Source organism: Octodon degus, unplaced genomic scaffold (genome assembly GCF_000260255.1).
Source record: "Octodon degus isolate 3935 unplaced genomic scaffold, OctDeg1.0 scaffold00169, whole genome shotgun sequence".
NCBI lineage: Eukaryota > Metazoa > Chordata > Mammalia > Rodentia > Octodontidae > Octodon > Octodon degus.
The window spans coordinates 533,295-555,356 of NW_004524745.1; the positions used below are offsets into that span (position 1 = coordinate 533,295).

A 22,062-nucleotide genomic window follows, 5' to 3' on the forward strand; every position below is an offset into this window, starting at 1 on the left:
AGAGCGCAGAGGCGCGCCTCCCCCTACGCCCGGTGCCCGCTGTCCGGGCGGGTCTGCCTCGCCTCACCTCTCCGCTCCCCTCCGCGAGCCGGCGGGGTACTACCGGTCGAGTCCGGACCGATGGAAACAGGACGAGCCAGCACTAAAGGCGCAGCACCTGCCGCGAGTTAGTGAAGAGCCTCGGCGCTCCTGACGTCACAGCCGCCCCGAGCGCCGCGAGCCGCGAGTCACCTGATTTCCCTGGCAACGCGCGCGGGGCGGGGCTGCGCGCGGAGCTCGGAGCGGGCGGGCCGGCTGCGGCCTCGGAGGCGCCCGCGCTGGCGCTCAGGGGTCGAGGGTCCCGCCGGGACGCGAGGCTGTCCTCTGGATCCCTGCGCCCGCTGCGCTGCGGCTGATTCCCGAGACTCTAGCAAGCGCCCCACCCCCCACCCCCCGCACCCCCCACGGGTTGGATCGCTTCTCCGGGACTCCAGCCCGATATCCCTCGCCACAAGTGCTGGCGCCCGGGAGAAGGGCCAAGGTCCCTGCGGGCTGGTGTGGGCTGCTGCCTCCTCGCGTCGTCTGTCGATCCAGCTGGACTCGGGGTTTACTCTGTAGCTGCACCGCAGAGGACTCGGACTGGGGCTGACCAACTTTTCCGTAAACCTCGCTGCTGTAGTGTGCCTAGTGCTACAGGGTGTGATTAGGATTTCCTAATGGCCGAGAGAAAGGAGAAGAAGGGCTGAGTCCAAGGCAAGACTTCCAGTCCTGGCTATCTCCTATTCCCACAGGAAGAGAAATCATTGAAGAGCTCCTGGAGCAAAGCCTAGACAAGCTTGCAAAATCCTACTTGTGATGGTTTTTAATTTTTAATTTTAGAAATTGATTTTCTGGACTGGCGTATGTTTCAGTAGTAGATCACTAGCTTGGCATGTGTGAAACCCTGGTTCTGAGCCTCAACACTGCATATAACAAGAAAAGAAATAGATTTTCTGTGCAAACTCATCATGCTCGCTATAATTTACCTATATCTTTTTGACATTCCAGTATTCCCCCAATAGGCCGTGAAAATGTAAACAAATCAAATGAAAATGAAATACCCCATGGAGGTCTCAGTTTGAGACCCACTACTTGTTTCATCCTTTCACTTCTTGTTGACTTTTAACTTTAGTTTTACCACCTGCACAGCTATGGAAGTTTCATATATGTCCTTTTCTCTCAGAATATGGTATCTTAGATCAAGAAGTTATTCTACAATGTTTAACTACCCTATGACGGCATGATGCTAGGCTGATGGAGACGTGATCCTCTAAGGTCGAGTGGAGTGAATGAATTCCATTCCAGAGAGAGAGAGAGAGAGAGAGAGAGAGAGAGAGAGAGAGAGAGAGAGAAGAGATCCAAATAAATTCCCTCTTGCTTATTATAATCGCTATACCTATACCTCTGTGACTCTCCCATCTCTCGAAATAGATCATGAAAATATAAGCAAATGAAATGAAAATGGAATACCCTTAAAGGGCTCAGTTTGAGAGCTACAGCTTACCTTAATTTATAGTGGTGTGTTTCTCATATCCAAGTATGGGCTTATATTTTTTTTTTGTGTGTGACCAGTTCAGCCCACCCTGGGGGCAGGACTGGCTCTGCATGTGGTGCCAGAGATGAGCCAAGGCCCCTGTGCTCACCTAAGCTTGCCTAAGCAGGTGCTTTAGACCGCTGAGCTATCTTGCTGGTCCCTGGGCTTGTACTATTTATACTCATTTTATTTGAGTAACACCTCTTTACTTTTTTTTTTTTTTTGTGGTACTGGGGATTGAACTCAGGACCTTGTGTTTGCCAGGCAAGCACTTATTCTACTGAGCTATCTCCCCAGCCCCTCATCTATTTATTTTTATGCTAGGATTACTGGTATGCACCACTCCACTCTATTTTATTTTAAAAATAAATGTATACCCAGGTTGTGGTAATGCACACCTGTAATCTCAGCCCTCAGGAGGCTGAGGCAAAAGGATCACTGTGAGGTCAAGGCCAGTGCGGGCTACATATGAGTTCAAGGCCAGCCTGAACTGCATATCAAGATCCTATCTCAAAAAAGCAAAAAATAAAATAAAATAGAATATAAATGGAATGTCAGGATATATCCCAGTAGCATAGCACCTGCCGGGCATGCTTAAGGCCCTAAGTTTGATTTCTGGTACCAAAATAAAATAAAAACAGAAGAATGTAAGTGAGAAAGAAGACAGTTATGAAAAAAGGCAGAAAAAGAGAATCATAGGGCCAGACAGAATTTAAAAGGAGAGAAGAGATGAAAATATGAGCCCAGGTCCCAAGGAACAGAGAAGAGTGGGCAGCAAAGTGGTAGGAGCCTGGCAGAGGCAGACTTCTGGGGTGTCTAGCAGATCTCAGGAGAACTCTCAACTGAAGGGTAGGGAGGGGAGTTGGATGAGAATGAGGTTTGAAGGTTCCTCCAGGGGAAGGGAGAGGGCTTTCAGAGTAGTTTGGAAAGGGAGGGCAAAGGAAAGAGAGAAGTGGGAATAAGTGCTAATAGCATTGAGGGGAGGGAGGCTGAGAAGCTACGGACTTGAGGATTGAGAAAGGAAGCAGCACCAGGAATGGAGATCTGGAGGCAGCTGACTCCCTACAGGACCAGGCAGTTGGCTGTCAGGGAAGAGCAGCATTGTCTATTTGCCTGTGAGGACTAAAGGGCACCCTTGTGCACCCTAAAACTGCCTTTGTATCATGGGATGGGGTAAGAGCCACTTTTGCCAAATGCAGAGGGAACAGCAGAAGCAGGAACAATCATAATTACACTGATGACATGAATTAAGACAGCCAGGCGTAGTGGCTTGGAGGAGTTTCCAGGCCTGGGGTAGATGGAATGTATAGGACATATAATTGACTTGGAGGGGAGGGAAGAAAAGATGTTTAGTACACTTTCAGTACAGTCCCTAGAAACTCCCGTTTTCCTGTTGGTAGGGTGAGGGTGTAACCATCAAAGGAAAAACAGCATTCCTTGCCCCTACCTCCTACCTCTATCAGTCTGCATGTGAAGACTCAGGGAATGTCACCAAGAATTAGACATGTGACCAGGGAGAACATCTCACATGGCTTTCTTCTGGGATTTTGCCCTTAGTTCCAGGACTAAGCAGTAGGCAAGGCCAAGCTGCTGGAGTTTCATCAAGTTTCTTCACAACAGGAGGGATTTCCATGCCTGGAAATAAGATAGATGTCTAGGTACAAGCAAAGCATATTTTCTGTAAAAGTCTATTAGCCACAGACATTTCAATGGCTTTTCAACGTGTGTGTTCACACAAGAGAACCACCCAATGGTTGTGGAGGCAACATGGTGTAGGGGTTGGAAGACAATGCTCTGAAATTATCCATTTGTGAACATAGGTCTAAATCTCATCTGCAAAATGGGAATACTAATATTAACTTTGTAAAACTATCATAAACTTTAAGAAATAACAGGTTCATAATTTTTTTTCAGTGCTGAGAATTGAACCCAGGGCTTTGAGCATTAGGCAAGTGCTTCCTCATTGAATTACTCTCCTAGTGCATTAGTAATATTTTGTAAAAGGCTTTTGAAAACCCTATTATGTTTTTATTGCATCCCATTTGTTTACTCAACTGACAAAAGTGTTTCTTGAAGCATAGTTCAGGTATAACCCCCCAGAAGTGAAGGTGTTTCTTTGGTGTCTAATGTACACTAAACATGTGGTGGATATGAAAGGAGTGTGTACCCTGGCCTGGTCTCCAGACATTTGACTCCTGATGGGAAAAGGAGACATAAAATGACCTTGCCAGGCTACAGTGAAATTGAATGCTAAAGTATGTCATGTCCTCCTCTGTGGGGGAGGACATGCCAGCTGTCTTGGCCAAGGCAGAATGTATGAAAGAAAGGGCTTGAAGCAGAGTGTTGAAATATAGGCAGGAGGATTTAGAGGATTGGTGGGAAAAGAGAACAATATTGCTGAATGGACGAATAAATGAACAAAGATAATGATACAATTACTTGGGCATAAGATCAGCCTGATGGATGCTTTGTTTAATGAGTGAGTGAGTGAGTGAATGAATGGAGGAATGACTAAATGACTGAACATATAAGCTAGGACAATAAATACAGAATCCTGAGGATAGCCACAAGACCGACTGAAATGGACTGTGGAGCCCAGAGAGTTGAAAAGAGTAAAACAGGGACAGAACAGATTGTGTAGGAGCTTAGAAAGAGCAGATTATTCTACCAGGAATCTGGAACCTTGAGCTCAAATGAAAGAGTTTGTCTTAGTTACTTATCTTATTATTGAGACAAAATATCCAACACCCAAAGTCAAAGGCATAAAAATTTATTTCCCCTCACATTTTGTATAGGTTTCAGTCCATAATTAGCTGGCTCCAACGCAGAGTAGCTTTGCAGAGGGGCATCACAGAGCAAAAGACAAGCAGCAGCAGCAATAAATAAATGACAAGAGATGACACAGTGGCTCTTTCTGTCCCGTTTGTTATCCAGGTTCTCACCCCTTAGGGTGGGTAGCACTCACACCCTCAATCCTAGAACTGATGAATCAATCCTAGCATCACACCCTTGATCCCAGCATTACACAGCATAGCTCCAGCCTCCTCTGAAAAGCCCCACCTATGATGACAGTACATTGTAGAGACATCCAGACACAAGCCAAAACAGAGTCACATTCAGATTCTATTATTTACCAGCTACATGACCTTGAACAAGTTACTTAACTCCTCTGTTGATATCTGCTTTATAGTATCATTTTCAGGATCAACAGAAACCTATAAGGCCTGGCACATAGTAAGTGCTCTAAAATGTTAGCCTTTAGTAAGCAGTAGTAGTTCCATCAAAGGCTGAGTAGAAGATAGATTCTATATAAAAACTAGTAAACCACTGAAATTCGTCCAAAGAAAAAGGGGAGTTAGGTGTTTGGTAATGAATCATTTGGCAGCAATATTCAGGCTGGGTCATGAGGGAAAGCAGGAGCACAGCAAAGTGCAGCCCTAAATGGTGAAGAAGGGCTGATGAGGGACTAAAAGTCGCCCCTCTAGACAAAGAGCCTGTCCACTTGCTGCTCCATGTGAGGGAGCTGTAGATGAATGTAGATGTGATCAGTAAGAGCATAACACTAATTTTGTCATAAAGGCACAGAAACACGTGTCTATCAGATCCACATTTATTCTTTAGGCTACTTTTATTGATGAATTATTTTAATTTTATGAGTTTTATATTAAGCAATGAGTACTTCACAGGAAAAGAATCACAAAAATAAGATATTGAATTTTTAATTATTGAGTTTATAAAAATCATTCAAATTTTCAACATCAATTGACTTTTGGTGTACAAAGTCTACAATAATCTTTACTTCAATTATCTAAGGCAGTCTTCATATATGACAACTGAATATTCCATGCACCTGTCTTGCTCACACTGACAGCACATGAGCTTAGCTTTCCTGGCCTTTTTGTAGGATATACTTGACATCTCAGCAGTCTTGCTGTTTTCTCAGGAGATTCCTACTTTATTCTATACCATGCACTTTGCAAGGAAATAATATGTCAACAAAATAAAATATAAAGTTATAATGAGTGCTTAGAATAGACATTAACAGGGCTGGAGAGATAGCTTGGCAGTCTAAGCACCTACCTGGCAAGCACAAGGACCTGGGTTCAATTCCTGGTACTGTGTGCCCTGCTGGTCCCAGAACCCCAGGCTTGCCATGCTGGCCACTGAAACCAGGTGTGATGGTGCATGCCTGTAATCCCAGCGCTGGGGAGGCTGAGACAGGAGGATCACTATGCATTTGAGCTGCTTAGTGAGACCTTACACCAAATAAAGCTTTAAAAAAATTAAAAAAGAATAGACATCAGCATTTATATATCAGCTGTTTACTTGCTTACAAAACCTAAAATATGAAAAATAAAAATTTGTGTGAACTACAATATAAACACAAACAAAAGTCTACCATGGAAATAATCTTTGCTTCAACTGTCACACCCAAGGCAGTCTCCACACATGAAAACTGCGTGTTGCATGCACAAATATTGCTTACACTGATAGCACATAGGTTTTGTTTTCCTGTCCTTCCTGTAGGACACAGTTGACATCTTTTTGGTTTTCCTGTTGTAGTAGTGGGCCTTTGTGATATTGCATCTGCCTGTTCACCTGCCAGCTTACCAGTGTGTTCCACAATTTTTTTTTGGTAGAAAAATTTAGTTTTTTCTCTACATGATTGCTTATGAGCTCCAGTCCCAATCTTTTAAGAAAATTTCTCCATATTTTTCACTTATTTTCTTTGTGGCAAACTGTTTATGCTATACATGTTTAGGATAAAGTTAAGCACAAAGCAATGACCAATGTTTTGTGTTTTAAGTGACATTACAGTTGCTGCATAACTCATCAACAATATCTAACCCACCTTTGGTTTTGTTGAAGGAAGTTTGCATCTCAGCCTTCCATTTTGTAGAGGTTTCCCTGTCAGTATTTCTATCATGGTGAAATGTTGACATCAGCAGTACAAGTTTGTTTTTCTTTGCCATATACAAGGCCAATGTTATATCTTTATGAAATAAAAAGATTGTACTATACAATTCTCTGTTTTGAAATTGCAACATTTTATTTGGAATTTCTGCTTTGCTCCTGCATACAGTTCCTGCACTGGTCGACTTGTGCTCTATTAGCAAATGTAACATCAATTGGAAATTAGTAAATCAACTGCCAAATGTCATATTCCAATTGGTTTGGAATATGGAATCAACAAGACTGCTCATAATAGACGTATTCCTATAGGAATAAGGACTTGATGGTTGATTTCCAGGATAAATATCTAAAGTGAAAACACGTCCTCACATTTACAAGGGCATACATTTTTATGTCATATTTTGACCCACTGCTTTTCCATAAATTTTTTGCATTCCTGTGATCACCATGAGAAATCCTTGCTAAGTACAGCAGATGCATGAATGCTTTTAGTTCAGCTAGTGAGACGTCACAATACATTTTGAACATGACTATTGCTGAATACAGCCTTTGTGCATTTCTCAGCATTTTGTAGCATTTCATCTGTTATGATTTCCAACACTGAATGGCAGTGCTGGCATTCTGTCCAATACACTTAACCCCTGCCAAGACTCCCACTATACTTTTGAACCTAGTTCTATCCAATGATCAAATCATTGGATACAACTGTCCATTTGGTTGCAAGGCTACCTTACAACATTTCAACTAGTTAAATATGTGCTCACATTGCCATTTTTGTCATCTAAATCAAGGAGATCTGTGTTCTTTGTGTATCAGTCAATTCTTGCTCCGTTTCACTGTCACAGCAACTTTGGCTCACATGGCCAATGTCAAAGTCATCATCACCATTGTCTTAGTTACTCTTCTCTTGTTGCTGGAACAAATACCCGACAGCCAAATTGAAAGAAGGAAAGGTTTATTTAGCTCACAGTTACTGGAGGTTTCAGTCCATATTCAACTGGGTCCAAGGCAGAGTAGCACATAGCAGAAAGCAACCTTTCATGGCAGTAGCAAAGAGCAAGAGCAAAAGGGAGGGGTAGCAGCAGCTCTAGCAGTTAGCTTCTCTTCCCTCCTTATATTGTAATGCAAATTACCTGCCCCAGGGCAAGTGCGGCATCCACACCAACAATAATCAATCACAAACTCCTGAAGCTGCCCCAAGACTGCATGGAGACTGGGGGAACAACTATACACAAACCATAACAACCATCATCATATACCTACACCACTCTTTTGGTATGAAAGCATAATGAATCATGTTATTTTACCATAATGGATCATCTGTGTCATCCATGTATATCTGATGATTCACTTTTGACTGCCTCTAAAATTTGCAAATCTGGTGTTTCATGTGCCATTGTACTGAACTGGGCGACTTCTACCAGAAAAATCAGAAGGAAACTTAAAAAAAAAAATCCTGGAGGGAGTGGGTCTAATGGACCCTTTGTGATGCTTGGATAAACGTATTCAAAACCAGTCAGCTGGAATATAATGTAGGTAAAAATCCCATTTTTCCACTTTTGTACATGTGCATACACCTTACCAAGTGGGTAAACACATGGGTTGCTTCCTGTATCTCTCAGAGAAAGGTACTGAGACCCACAACCTGCTACTATTATGCTAACATATAAATTTACAGTAGAAAAGTAAGGAATGGGTCCCCTGGACCAAGTGTTATGCTCCTATTAAACGAAGCTATTTACACAAGTTGAACAACTTTTTGGTGCTCACAGTCTCAATAGCAAACACTAGCAGAATTCCTCTCAGTCAATTAAAGAGAGTTTTAAAATATTAAAGAAGTTTGCCAAGACCTGGCCTCTGGCTTATTTCAATGTCTCCCCATATCTCAGTGGAAGCAGACAGACTAGCAGATCTAAAAGAAAAGCCAGTGAATGTGGCCAGCACATGTGCACAAAGATGAAGAATGGGCAGCCTTCTTTCATACAGAAGTATTAAGGAAATGAGAAAAAAATTGTATTTTTCCTACTGCTTCCTAGTCTACTGTTCTAAAATTTGAGGTATATATGGAGAGAAAAAGTCATCTGTTTGGTTCTGGCCATGGTTCAAAGTTTGGGTTTTCACCCGAGCAATGGGTCCCAGAGTTTTATGCCTTTTTTTCGTGTGTGTGTGTGTGTGTGTGTGTGTGTTTGTGTGTTTTGGTTTTGTGAGACAAGGTCTCACTATGTAGTTCAGGCTGAGGCCCCAGGGATATAGCTCAGGAGCATAAGCACCTGCCTGGCAAGCAGAAGGTCCTGATTTTGATCCCTAGTACCACAAACAGCAACAAAAAAAGATGAATGTAGTTCAGGCTGGTCTTGAACTCACTGTAGCCGAGGATGGCCTGGAACTTGCAGTGAGCCTCCTGCCTCAGCCTCCTGAGTGCTGGGATCACAGGTATGCACTACCATGCCCAGCTTAATCTACATTTTTAAAATTCCAAGTTGCTAATCAAGAATCTTTTCACTGAAAATGCCGAAGTACTATTCAAAAAGTTTAAGAGGAAAAGATAGGACATGGGTGGGGGGGGGGGCTGGGGAGATGGCTCAGTAGAATAAGCGCTTCCCTGGCAAGCGCAAGGGCTTGAGTTCAATCCCTGGTTCCCCCAAACATAGGACATTGGTTCAGGAAACCAGAAATCCAGGAGTGAATCTAAGCTTCAGGAATAGCAGGATCCTGGCACTCAAATACCATCAACAGAAATCTGTCTTGTGCTCTTTGCTACATGATATCATTCCCAGAGAGGCCCTCAGAGTATGTCAGAATTTCATTCTCACAGTGAAATACTCTCTCTTTCCTATAAAAGTATTCAGAAAAGCTCTAGAATGGAGTTTCAGTGTTTGGACTGGGTTGGGGAACTTGCTTTTCTCTGAATGTGTGGCGGTGGCCAAGGGATGTGACACTTCAGCTGATTCCATATTCTCTCCTGGAGCTGGAAGTGAGCTTATGTGTCCTCCAAATCTCACAGATAAAAGTGTGAACAATATGAAGTTTAGTTCTTCCCAGAAGGAGAAATGGATGCTGAGCAAATAAGAAACTCAGTTGACCCCAATGAGCAACCAGTACTAAAATCACAAGCTTATTGAAAGTTCCTGCAGGGTCAACATAATGCTCTAATACACTCAGATTCACTTGGGAGCCAACTGACAGTCTCTTGTTTTTTTTTCAGGAAAGGAGCCTCCAAAGGGGAGCAGACTGTAGCACTCAGAGGGAGAGCCTTCGCAAGATGGAATAGGACCTGTCATAGGTTTTGCCTAAGTGCACTCTCCTCAGAAAGATGCCTCAAGGAGCACTTACTACTCCAAATGCATTTGGACCTGAAGGGCTCAAGAGGAGCCACATAAATGCATGCTGTTCTAATTGTGACTTTTTGAAGGACTGATTCCTGAAGTGGGGTGGCATCGTGATAGAGGTCTAAGAAACTCAACGTTAGAGGAAAAGACATCTTTCTCCCAGGCTATAGCAGTGAAATTCTCATCAACTCCGAAGTATCTCTTTGCCTTTTTTTTTTTTTTTAATCTATTTGGAACAGGGTCTCACTATGCACCTTGGACTCATGGTGATCCTGTTTTCAGCCTCCCCAGTGCTGGGATTACAGGCATGCACCACCATGCCCAGGGGCAGGGCCAGTGCCGTATGTGGTGCTGGGGATCGAATCCCAGTCCCTGCACTTGCTTAAGCAGGTACTTAGTCCACTGAACTATCTCAGTGGCCCCTCCTTGCCTTTTAATTGTTCTAAACAATCAGAAAGAAAACCAGCACATATAAATTAGAAATGATAAAAAAAAATACAAATACAAGTTTGTGCTAGGCCTGCTGGTACACACCTGTAATCTCAGTACTCAGGAAGGTAAGGTAGGAGGATTCCTATGAGTTCAAGGTCAGCTTGGGCTACAGAGTGAGTTTGAGGCAAGCCTGAACTATATAGTGAGATTCTATCCCAAAAAGAAAGAAAGAAAAAACAAACGAACTTGAAAGTCTACTTGCACTTATATTTATAAAATGGGCCAATAATCATTTGGCATATGATATAAGAAGAATAAAAAGTCAGGGAAATATTAAATCCACATATTCATTAAATATTTGCTGAATGCATGTGCCAAGGACTATACTAAGGTTCAGGGATATACGATAAGGAAAATATTTACTTTTTACAGGTATGAAGCCTAGATTCTAGTACATGAGTCCATTTGCAGACTGTCTTCAAGTCTCCTCTGTGTCGTCAGCAAAAAATGGTAGCATACACCAATAAGCACACATGGCCAATACTCAGCAAGTGCTTCTCCCTTCCAGGCTCTGGAAAGGCTCTACATACATCATCTCATTATATTTTTCTTTCTAAGCATTACAAACTGGCCTCAGAAAGAGGCGAACACATGCTTGGGGGCCATAGGAAGCAGGTGGTGGGCCAAGGCTGGAACCCACAGACTCATAGTTTTAGTTTATACTTGCTCTTAGGGTGTGTATGGGAAGTGATGGAGAGTATTGGGGGTGCTATGATGAACCAGAACATAGTTGCAAAGACAGTGACTATTACTCAGAACCAGGCACTTTTTTTAAAGGAATGTGCATGGCTCAATGTGGCCAGCTTTTTGGTTTTTTTCTTTTCTTTTCTTCTTCTTTTAAGAGAAGCCAGAAAACAGGATTTTGATGCAAAAACCAATTTACAAATCACTGTGAATATGAAACAATCCTCTGGGCATAATTCAGGGCAACTCAGGGCACAGGGCACAGATGTCTCCCTCTGTTAGGGGTCTCACTGTGCCCAGGAAGGTCCCTGGGGAGGTAGGATTACAGACCCACCCCTGAAACTACATATGGGTAAAGAACTACAAATACATCTGTACTGCTTCTACAAAGTGATTCTCAGGTTGATTTTAAAAGACTAAAGTAGAAAAATAGAGCAATATTTACTAAAAAAGCCAAGGCCTTAATGAAAGGTACCAGGGAGGGAGCAGCCGGAGCATTCCAGCTCCCTGTCGTGGAGGAGGCTGGCATAGAACCGTCTTACACTGGGCTGACAGGCCATGCTTATCTGAAAGGAAAAATTTAACTTCAGGGCGGGCTTCATGTTATATCTGAGGCCCTAATAATGATCATTATGCTGTCAGCACATAAGACTTGGTTCAAAATAAATCTCCTCCTGAAAGTCACATTCTACTCGCTTCCCAGTCCTTCCTTACCGCCTCCGCCCAGTGGCCTCCTACACTCAGCAACCTTTCCTTTCCCCAGCCCATTTGCCAAGGGATAGCATCCACAGGGCCACACATATGGAGGTCTCATCATTAGGGTGGTCTGTAACTGGAATGGAGTTGATCACCAGGCAGTGGCAGCCTTCTTCCTGCCCTGGCCTTTGTGGGGAGAGGGAAAGAGCACAGGAAGGCTTCCATGTTTAAAACAAACCAAACCAAAACAACAACAAAGATCTGCACCATCAACAGACCAAAATGCTCTAAGACAATATTCTTAAAGAGTGTAAAGGAATTCCCATCTTCGGATCTTAGCAAGATCAGAAAACCTCTGTTTACTATAAGAATTGTTTCAGGAAAGGAAGTGAAATCTGGCACAGGGAAAAAAATCCCATTTCTATCTGCTCTCAAGATAGTAACTTTGCAACCATATGCCATGTGTGTTTCATTAGAGCAAAACAGCACTCTAGTGCACCAGGGACAGATTTGCTGTTGCTGCTGCTGCCGCCACCGCCGCCACCACCACCACCTTCTGTTGCTTAGATAAAGCCGAGGCATGTGGCACTGCTGTGAGATTCTTAGAAGACCCAGGCAAGTACTACTGGCTAGGTCCCTGAAAGTGAATTTGTACCATGCGGCTCTAATTTCCAGCTCCTCTGGATCCTGGGAATCTCCTATTTGGAAGACACATAAGAAAGACTCATTATGCCTTTTGGAAGGGAGGGGGTAAAGAAAGTTTGTACCCACTTTGGAAGATCATTTATAATTATGCAGTGACTTCTCCCACTCTGGGTGAGGCAGGGCAATGGGATGGTTATCAGTGTGCAGAGATGTGTGCTCTAGCCCCGGTCTCCTATGTCCTCACCTTGGGACACAGCACAGTTTACCGAATGCTTTTAAGACTCAGTTTCTTGTCAGTGAAATGGGAATAACAGTAGGTCCGGCCACAGAGAGCTGTTGTGAGGGTTGAGCTGACACCTTTGCACAGAACTTGCTCTCCAGTTCATTGTCTCCCTGGCCATCTCCATCAATAACCTAAAAGAGAAAAGGCAGATCTATATTCCCACTACTGATGTGCTTAAAGATGATCAGGAGTCACTGCAACACACCATGGCCAGGGCCACCATACTATAATTCTTCAGCTGCACCATGGACACAAAAGTTGCCATCATACCCAGAGCCTTATGTTAGATGTCACTTTCACATTGATCTCTGGGTTGCTTTAGTCCCAGTTCAGGATGAAAGTATGCCCATCCTGTTCCCTCCTCCACCCCCAGAGGGGCTGAGTTGGCAGCCCAGTATGGAGTCTGTATCAGAATGAGCAGTGACATAGCTTTGTGCATCCGGATTACTGGCCCCCATCTTCCCTCCTCTGCTTCTTACTCCCAAGGACCAGGGCCTGTGGAGCTTCAGGTGTGCCAAGCCCGCCCAGGAAGCAGATGCACATGAAAATTAGTATTTACGGTCTCAGTACCTCATATACTTCAGATCTTTTCCTCTACTGGGGCAGCTACACCAGTCTTGGCAGAGCCTGGGGGTTCTCCCTGCCTGGCCCTCACCCTGGTTCAGGGCTTCCCCATTACCTCACAGCAGGGCCAGGGGTGATCTCTGCCTGCATAGGCCAGCCTAGTTGATTATTTGTTTTCTGCTCTGCCCTCTATCTCCTGGCTTAGCTTTGCTTGTTCAAGAACTTGATTTAAATGTAATCATATGCCATATACCTTGTCTGGCTTGTTTTAGTTGGCATGATGTTTTTAAGGTTCATTCATGTTACAGCATTTATCAGTATTTTATTCCTTTTTATTACTGACTAGTAAGTTTTTTCAGTTACTTTCTCATTGCTGGGACAAAATGCCCAACAGTCACAAGTTAAAGGAGGAAAGGCATATTTGAGATCACAGTCTGTGGAGGTTTCAGTCCCTGGTCAGCTGGCTCTAAGGCAGGGTGGCATGGCGAAGGACATCACAGAGGAGACACAGCTCATGGCATGGCATGCAGGAAGTAGCTAACACATAAAGCAGGGGGAATATATTTTTTAAAATGTATACATCAAGAAAAGAAGAATTTGTATGAATATTTTAATACTAAATGTATTGAGCCAGGTGTGGGGGCATACATCTCTAATCTCAGCACTTGAGAGACTGAGGCAGGTCAGCCACAAATTCGAGGCCAGCCTGAGCTACATAATGAGTTCAAGGTCAACCTGGTCTACATAGCAAGACCCTATCTTAAAATAAATAAATTAATTCATTGAGACACCATGAGATTAACATATTACCTTTGTTCTCTACAATTATAAGAATTGATCAAAATGGTGGCCATTAGCTCCCACACATTTACTAGTATGGCAAACTGCTGAAGTGTGTGTACCTTTTTGGGTAGACTCAGTTGGATTATTCTTATTTACTTACTTATTTTGGCAGAACCAGGGATTGAACTCAGGCCCTTGCACTTGCCAGGCAAGCATTTATTCTACTGAGCTATCTCCCTGGCTCCTTGGGTAGACTCTATATCTGAGGTATACCCCCTAGTGGTGCCCTGCCTCCCACCAGGCTTCACCTGCCAGCATTGCATCCAGCCATAAAACCATCAGGGGACTAATCCAGTAGGACACACATGTGACCCAGCAGTTGCCTCCCAAAAACTTCACCTTTGAGTGCCTCATATTTCAGGAGACATCTAGATATAACCCATAACATTGCATCCCAACCCCAAGAGACTCATGCATATCCCTTTATGTAAAATATGTTTAATCTATCTCTTAAGAGCTGCCAAAGTCCTAACGGTTTTTGTATTGCTGAAGAGCGCAAGTTCAAACTCTCCTGTGAGGTTTAAGGCAAACTCTTAGCTGCAAGCCCCTGTATAAATGAAAAGAAGATTAAACATTTCCATTGTACAATGGTACAAGATAAACATTCCCAGTGTCAGAAAAATAAATAATAAATAAAAAAGGAAAAGAAACAGAGGTAACAGCAAAGGTCTATTTCAGAATAAATCTGAGATGGACTGCTCTGGCACTAGAGACCAGACTCGTTAACTCTCAGGCTATAGGTCTTTTATAGGGTCGTGAACATATAAAAAGGGGAGGGGATGTGGAAGGAAAAAGCCACAGTGGGACTTTCAAGGCAGAGAGTTCAGTACAAAGGAGTTGTGGCTATCCACCTGGGATGGGGCTTAGAAACATACAAGTTTTATTTGTTTGTCAAGAGCAGGATTGAACAATGACTGGGAATGATAGGGTGCAGCTGTACTTACTGGGCCTTGTTTACTGAGGAACATACATGTGAGGCAGTCACAAAAGCATAGCAGAGCTCAGGTGTGGTGGTACACTCATGTAATCCCAGCACTTGGGAAACAGAAGCAGGAGGATCACTGCAAGTTCAAGGCCAGCCTGGACTATATAGGAAGACATTGTCTTTAAAAAAAAGAAAAGAAAAAAGCATACAGGGGCAGGGACTTAAAATGGTCTCTACTCAGACCAGGATGGTAGTGGTCAGATCCCTTCATCCAGTGTAAAAGACAGAAATAGGGGGACAGAAAAGAATGAGGGAAAAAGAGCGAGAGCGAGAGAACAAAACAAGGCCAAACTCCAGCATGGCACAGATTAAATCTAGCATCTGCAACAATCTGTGGCAAGCAGTGAACCCCAAATGGCTTGGGTGGCCCTGCCCCTATAGCACTGATGGTGGGTATAGTCCTCATAGCCTCTCTCTTGGACCAGCTCTGCTCACTCCTTGCAACTTTCCTCAGATGACCCATGTTCCTGGCTTCTCTAACCTTCTGAGATCTCCACTGCACCTTTGACTTCACACTCACAGCTTCACACACTGCTGTCGCAAGGGCACAATGTCTGGTGTATCTGGCCTTCTGAAATATGGGTGGAAACTTCCTGCCCCTGAAACTCTTGCATTGTGTTTGCACCTAAAGCCAGCACCACGTGGGTGATACCAAGGTCTGCTGCGAGCTGGAGTAGCAGCCGGTCTTACTTTTCTCTTCCTGGTACAGCTCACGTGCTTGGATGGCCATGTCCAGTCTCAAGTAATACATTCCCTAGGTCACTGACACTGTGAAACATGGTGCCCTGGGGCACTCTTCGCTAAGCAAAGTCTTTCACTTGGTAATTTTGAGACTAGGAAGGGTGAAGCCCTGCTGGTTCTTGTGAGGCCCACAGGCTACCTTTTCTATTGTCCTGTTTCAAAGTACTTGGCTTTCTAGCGTTCATCTTTTCATCTGCCAACATCTCTTCGGCTCTGTCTTTACAGGCTGCAACTTTGTTTCTAGCCAAACTCAAAACTTTTAAAATACTTCTACTGGGCTGTTAGTCTATGTTTGTAAAGTACAGATTAGGACATGGCAAAGCTGGATGGGTAGTAGATATAATGTGTTAGTTAAGAAAAGCAAATACGAATTACAAAACTTTTAGTGTGCAAACTACCTTTTCATTTTCTTTTTTTTTTTTTTTACCTTTTGATTTTCTTACTGTAGTCTTTTTTGTTTTTATGAGATCTTCCTGTAATTGCTCTCCATCCCAAGACCATAAGGTCTTCTCTTATTCTCAGTTTTCAAAAATAATTTAATTCTTTGATCCACTTTGAACATGTAGTAAACACAGGACTGAGCTGCTTTGATTTCTATATAGATATTCATTTATTCCAACTCCATTGGTTACAAGTCTATGCTTCCACCTGTACTGTGGTAATTTTTTTAAAAAAAAATTTATTTATTGTGTGTGTGTGGCCAGCTCAGCCCACTAGGGGGCGGGGCTGGCTGGCATGTGGTGCTGGGGGATTGAACCGTGGTCCCTGTGCTTTGCTAAGCTTGTTCTAAGTAGGTGCTTTAGACCACTGAGCCATCTCACCAGCCCCTGTACTGTAGTAATTTAAATTTTGCTTCTTTTTCCTTATTATAGGTCTTTACCATTAATCTGTAAGTTCCATGTATTTGTTCCAGTTTAATTCTCTCCATCCCTGCTACTTACCTATAGTTAGAGAAAAAGCAAAGGAAGGGCTTACTTGGAAGTTAATTCAAGACATTATCCAGGAACAGGAGCCAGGAAAGCCTGTACAATGGTGTTTGTGGAGCTGCTCACCACTGTGGGACCACAAGGGCTGACTCCAGCTGGGATACGCTGAGCAGCAGTGTGGAGCGGCCCTCAGAATTGCTCACCAAGTGTTAGAAAGGAGCCTGTTGGCACCAGTTCTAGCCACAGTGGGTCTGAGGTTGACTTATTCACACTTCCAGGCTTAAGTCCTGGAGATCAGTGGGAAGCCCTGGAAAGAGCAAAGAGGTGAGTGAAGCAGGTGCACAGGCAGCTTCCTCTTGCTACATCCTGGTTGGCACAATGACAGCTGGGTAAAAGAGAACAAAAGAATGACAGGATGGTCACAAGAGGTTTCCTGGACACATTAATTCCACAACTACTTCTTGGCGCTCGGTAGGTACCATCTACTGTATTAAGCATTGCAGATGGTCATCAAAAAACCAAGCTCTTCCCTCAGGGGAGAAAGACAGAAGCAGTCAACCATCCCTTCTGTATCATTGTAAGCAGAGGTAAGTGCTACCAGGATTAAATAGGACCAAGATTAATAGGGAGCTGTGAAGGTGAGCACAAGTTTGGGGGCTCCATTTACTTCCAACAAGCTGCCAGTAGATGGGAATCAAACAAGGGAAGGGACTGAGCTATGGTAGTGAGGCAAGGACATTCCAGGCCGAGGGTACTGAGAGTGAAAAGGCTTGAGGGAGGAGCATGCTTAGCCAGTTGAAAGGAAGTCATTGTGACTGGAGGGAAGTGAGGTGTAGAGGGGAGATGGGGAACAGATTAGTAGTTGTGGGGGTGGGTGAAGGGGGGGTGACAGGGAGACTAGGAAGAATGAACTGGGTGTGGATGTGAATGCAAAGTGGTAGCACTAAGGGGTTCTGCGGTGATGTAGTAGCTATCTCTTAATGTGTTTATACAAATATATATGCAGGATAAAAGTGCAGAGAACTCCCCAGGTATGGTGATAGCCACCTGATGTCCTAGCTACTCAGGAGGCTGATGAAGGAGGATCCCAACAAGTTCAAGATCAGCCTAGACAATAAATTGTTTCAAAATAAAATTTAAAAAAGGGCTGGGGATATAACTCAGTGGTAAAGCAATGCTGGATTCACTGCCAAGTACTACCCTCCCCCCAAAAAAGTATGTAGAATTTTATACATACCTACATACAGACGAAGGCAGGTAAAATTCATAGAACTGTTTACTGAGAAAATTTTAACATGTATAAACTATACCTTTTTAAAAAGCAGAGAAAGCACCATGTACAAGAAACTACTAGAAAATAAATTACTTGAGGGTAAGACTCTCCCACATCTTAGACTTGTTTTATGTCTTATAAAACAGTTCGGGGCCAGGGAGATAGCTCAGTACCTTAAGCACCTGCCTGGTAAGCGCAAGGTCCTGAGTCTGATTCCCAGTACCAAAAACAAAAACAAAAAACAGTTGGTACCTAACAAGCACTGAATAAATATTAGCAAGGAGGGTTTCTCCTAAATCAAATTGCAGGGACCCTCTGGCTGTGAGAGTGCAGGCAGGCCCAGCCCAGAGCAGGTGCCCAGTGGGTGCTTGCTGAATAAGTGATTTGATCCTGTCTGTTTCCCATGGAGGTCTTCTTGTGGCATCCTTTGGAACAGAGAGGTTCTTTGCTATCTTAGAGATCTCTGGTTGCGAGGAGCTCTGAGCAGTCTCAGTGGACCAAAAACAGTTCCAGGAGGTAGCATTCAGAGGCCTCAACACAAAGCCCAGGTGAAGTCAGTTAGAAGCCTATACATCAAAGCCAAACTTCTTCCATACAGTCAAAACTAGCTTGTTTTTAAGAGAAGATATCAATTTCCTCTGAAACTTGAAATGCTAAATAAATAGGACATGTTGCTTTACAATATAAAAACTACTATGTATTAGGGACTTTCTCAGTCGAGGTCTTTGTGCAGGCACCAGATCATTCACACATCTGCTTGTGGAAGCTACTGTCATACCTATCATCCAGGTGAAGAAGCCAAGCTCAGACAGAGGTGATGCAACTCTTTTGCGGCATGTATTAGCACACTTTCCTTGTGCTCTTTCAGCAGACCCCACCATTTCCTCTGATGGGCCTCATCCTTCCCTCACTCAGGGACAGCCTATGTGGAGAGTGGCTACCAGGGGTCCCACAGTGCCATGTGGGCCATGAACACCACTTCCTTGGGTTTGGAATGGGAATGTTCTCTCTGTGGGAGGGCGAATGGTCACATCCAGGTCAAATATGGGAGAGAGGGGAGAGAGGGGAGGGAGGGGAGAGCATGCAAAAAAACACCAGCTGCTCTTTCTAGCTCCCCTCCACCAATCAGGGAACACAGATTTTTATCACAGCCTGTTTCATTAGGAGGGAGAAGGGGGAAGGGAGGAACAGGCTGTACAGGGAGGAAAGGGGAGCCAATAGAGGTCTCACAACTGGGTCTGGGGCTCAGTGACAATGACAAAGGCTGCAATGATGACAACAAGAATAACCAACACTGTCAGGTGCTGGGCTGAGCTTTCCACATGAATTACCTCAGGTAACCTTGGTAACTGCAGTTTCCTATTATTATCACCCCCATTTTCAGATTAGGAAACTGAGGCCCAGAGAGCAAGTACACCCAATCCTGTATTCTCATAGGTGCAAACCATCCTATCAAATATCAAATGAGCTCTAGAAGGACACACACCTCAACTAAGCAACAGCAGCTATCCTAGATTTGACTGTGATAAAGCTTTAATTTTTACTGTCATGCATAATACTTTTTACAAGGGAATGTGTAACCATGCGTGTAATTTTTTTAAAAGAACGTGGGTGGTGTTAAGGATCCCACAATTAATTTGGCAGCGTATCTCACCTGCTGCAGGTCCCAGGCCTTCGTCAGGAGGCTGCGCAGCCCTTCATGCAGCCTGCCTCCTGCTGCTGGTGGACAGCTGTGAGGAAATGACAGCGTCGGTCCCTTCCCACACCCACTCCTGCGTTTCCGAGGGTGGCAGTAGGGAGACCGGGCCGGGCCGTCAGGAGCCTGTCGCCGGTGTCCAACCCCGCGGCCCGCCCTTTGTCGCAGAGCGGACTCCCGGCCAATCAGACCCGAGCGATGCCACTCTGGGGATGAGAGTGGCAGGAAATCAAGGTCAAGGCCCTGGACACAATGGGGCCATTGTGGGTTTCCAGTCAGTTGACTTTCAGGCAGCAGTTCCCTTTCCACCCTCGCTCCTTCTCACCCCGCCCGCTGCCAGGAAGTCACCCAAACCTGTCTCCTTAGGAGCCTCTGCCCGCCAGGAGGGAGCTGCGTTCTGGATTCTACCCGAGGTCCGCCCCGGCATTATCTGCTCCTCCCACCAGGTGGCGACAGAGCACCGCATTTCCGAGCGTAGGGAGAGAGGCGCGGTCCGCCGCTCTTTCACTAATCCGGGTAGGGACCCTGCCCTTCCTGTTGTATCCCAGAGCGACAAAATACAAAGTCCAATTTGCTTTCCTTTGCCTTTTGCAGTGAGGTCACAGTACCCTGGGAGTTCAAAACCTCTCGCTTCCATACAGGGCAAAATGGCACTTGGAGGTAAGCAAATTGAGGAGCACATTTATTCCCAAATCTCAGCAGGCAGTCCTGACTGCTTCTCTGCGAGGATTGAGCAACTGGAGGAGGGATGGCTTGTGTGTAACTATCACCTCTGACCCCTCCGTCTATATTATGTCTTCCCTCAGAGAAGCTGTAGTTTTTCTTCACCACATGTACCACAATTCATAATTAGACATGTCGGTCTGATCATTTCCCACTAGAACAGACGCTGGATGAAAGCAGGCTCTCATCTGCTTCAGTTGACCAGTGTGCCTAGTACTGTGTCTAGCACTCAGTATGTGTTCAGTGAATGTCTGTCGGGAAAAGTGAATGCTGCCCTTTGCCTGATGGGAGTGGAGATATTCAGCATGTGTGAACAACAAGGGTAGAGCCATGTTCAGCAGACTGCTCCTGCCCCCACCATCCAATTAGAGAAACACATCCAGGAGAAAGAAAGCTCTGGGATTAGGACATCTGCTCTGAGTTCCGCTCATCAGAAACCAGTTTTACCTCCACCCATCACATGCCAGGCCACACTGCACACACATCATGTCCTGAGCTTTACCATCACCTGTAAAATGGAAATAAAACTGCCATGTACCTCTGAAGGCTATTGTGAGGGTGTCAAGAGCTGGAACTGGTCAATTTTAATATTGCTGTTGGTGCTATGACTGAGGAAAGAACTTTCTCCGAGGCTAAAGGTACAAGCTGAGGTGACAGGTCTAGAGATGAGTGACTGCCCTGCTGACTACTTTGTAGTCTTTCTGGCTTGGTTTCTTCTGCGAAATGGTCCAGGAAGCTGCGGCTGGTACAGCCAGTTCCTCTCTCTGAGTAGTAGATCTTACCCAGTGGTTAGAAGTCAGATCCATCTCTGCTGCAGTCCCTGCTGGAGACACCCTCGTTCTGCCCCTCAGCCTCCTGGGACATGGGACCCTGGCAGATGCTCCAGTTCATCCATTCCTTGCACATGCATGTGTCAGGTGCTGTGAGCAGTGCCATCTTGAACCTGCTTGAAAGAAGCATACAGGGTGAGGGGGGGGGTAGGAAGTGACAATCACAGCAACACAGAAAAGCAGTGCATTCATTTTAACTGTGACAGGAGATAAGATGGAGGGAGGACATTACTGGAGGAAGTCACTGTGGGTTGGGAGCTGGAGGATAATGAGGCGCTAACCCATAGACCTTTTTCTAAAGCAGCCACTCCTGGGGATTGTTGAGATGATCCAATGGAATGCAGACTCTACCTAGGCTGGGCAAGTGGCCAAACGGGAGACTGAAAGCAAGAAACACAGCCTCCTCCTGGAGTCTGCTACCCTCATTTGTGTCTGCACACACCCAAAAGATGTCCGGCCCAACCCTATCACTGGGGAAGGAGGCAGAGCCTTTCAGGGGGGTGGCCAGAGGGTGTCTTCCACAGGATCAAGAAAGCCTGGGGCCCAGGCAGTGGGCTGGCCCAGGGGGCAGTGTCTCTGGGTGCTGCTGCAAAATGGGTTAGGGAGTCAGCCAGTGGCTGTGGGTGCCCATGTGCACCAGCCCCTGGAGTATGGGGCCAACGCAAAGCATTGTGGACGAGGGGTCAGCCATTTGTGGAAGGAGCTCAGTTCTGCAGTTTGTCAGTTTTGGCAACTTAAGCCACGCCTTGCTTTTCTTGCCTACAAATGGGAGCAATTTACTAGCATCCAATTTCCAGGGTGATTTTGAGGATTTAGTGAGATAGTACATGAAACCTCCTGTAACATAGTAGGCACTTGATAGGTGTGTTTGTCATACATTCTTTCA

At 44.8% G+C, this 22,062-nt stretch overlaps 1 long non-coding RNA gene across 1 annotated transcript in view; it reads right to left on the reverse strand.

The window, feature by feature from the left end:
- Nucleotides 1–10,460: 10,460 nt before the first annotated feature.
- LOC111813163 overlaps nt 10,461–22,062 on the reverse strand; it is a 60,603-nt gene continuing 49,001 nt past the window's right edge. Inside the window, exons 2-3 of the long non-coding RNA XR_002818492.1 lie at nt 21,129–21,289; nt 10,461–12,726 (exon numbers count right to left, since the gene is read on the reverse strand). This is a non-coding gene — a long non-coding RNA (uncharacterized LOC111813163). The remainder of the gene's footprint in view (nt 12,727–21,128; nt 21,290–22,062) is intronic.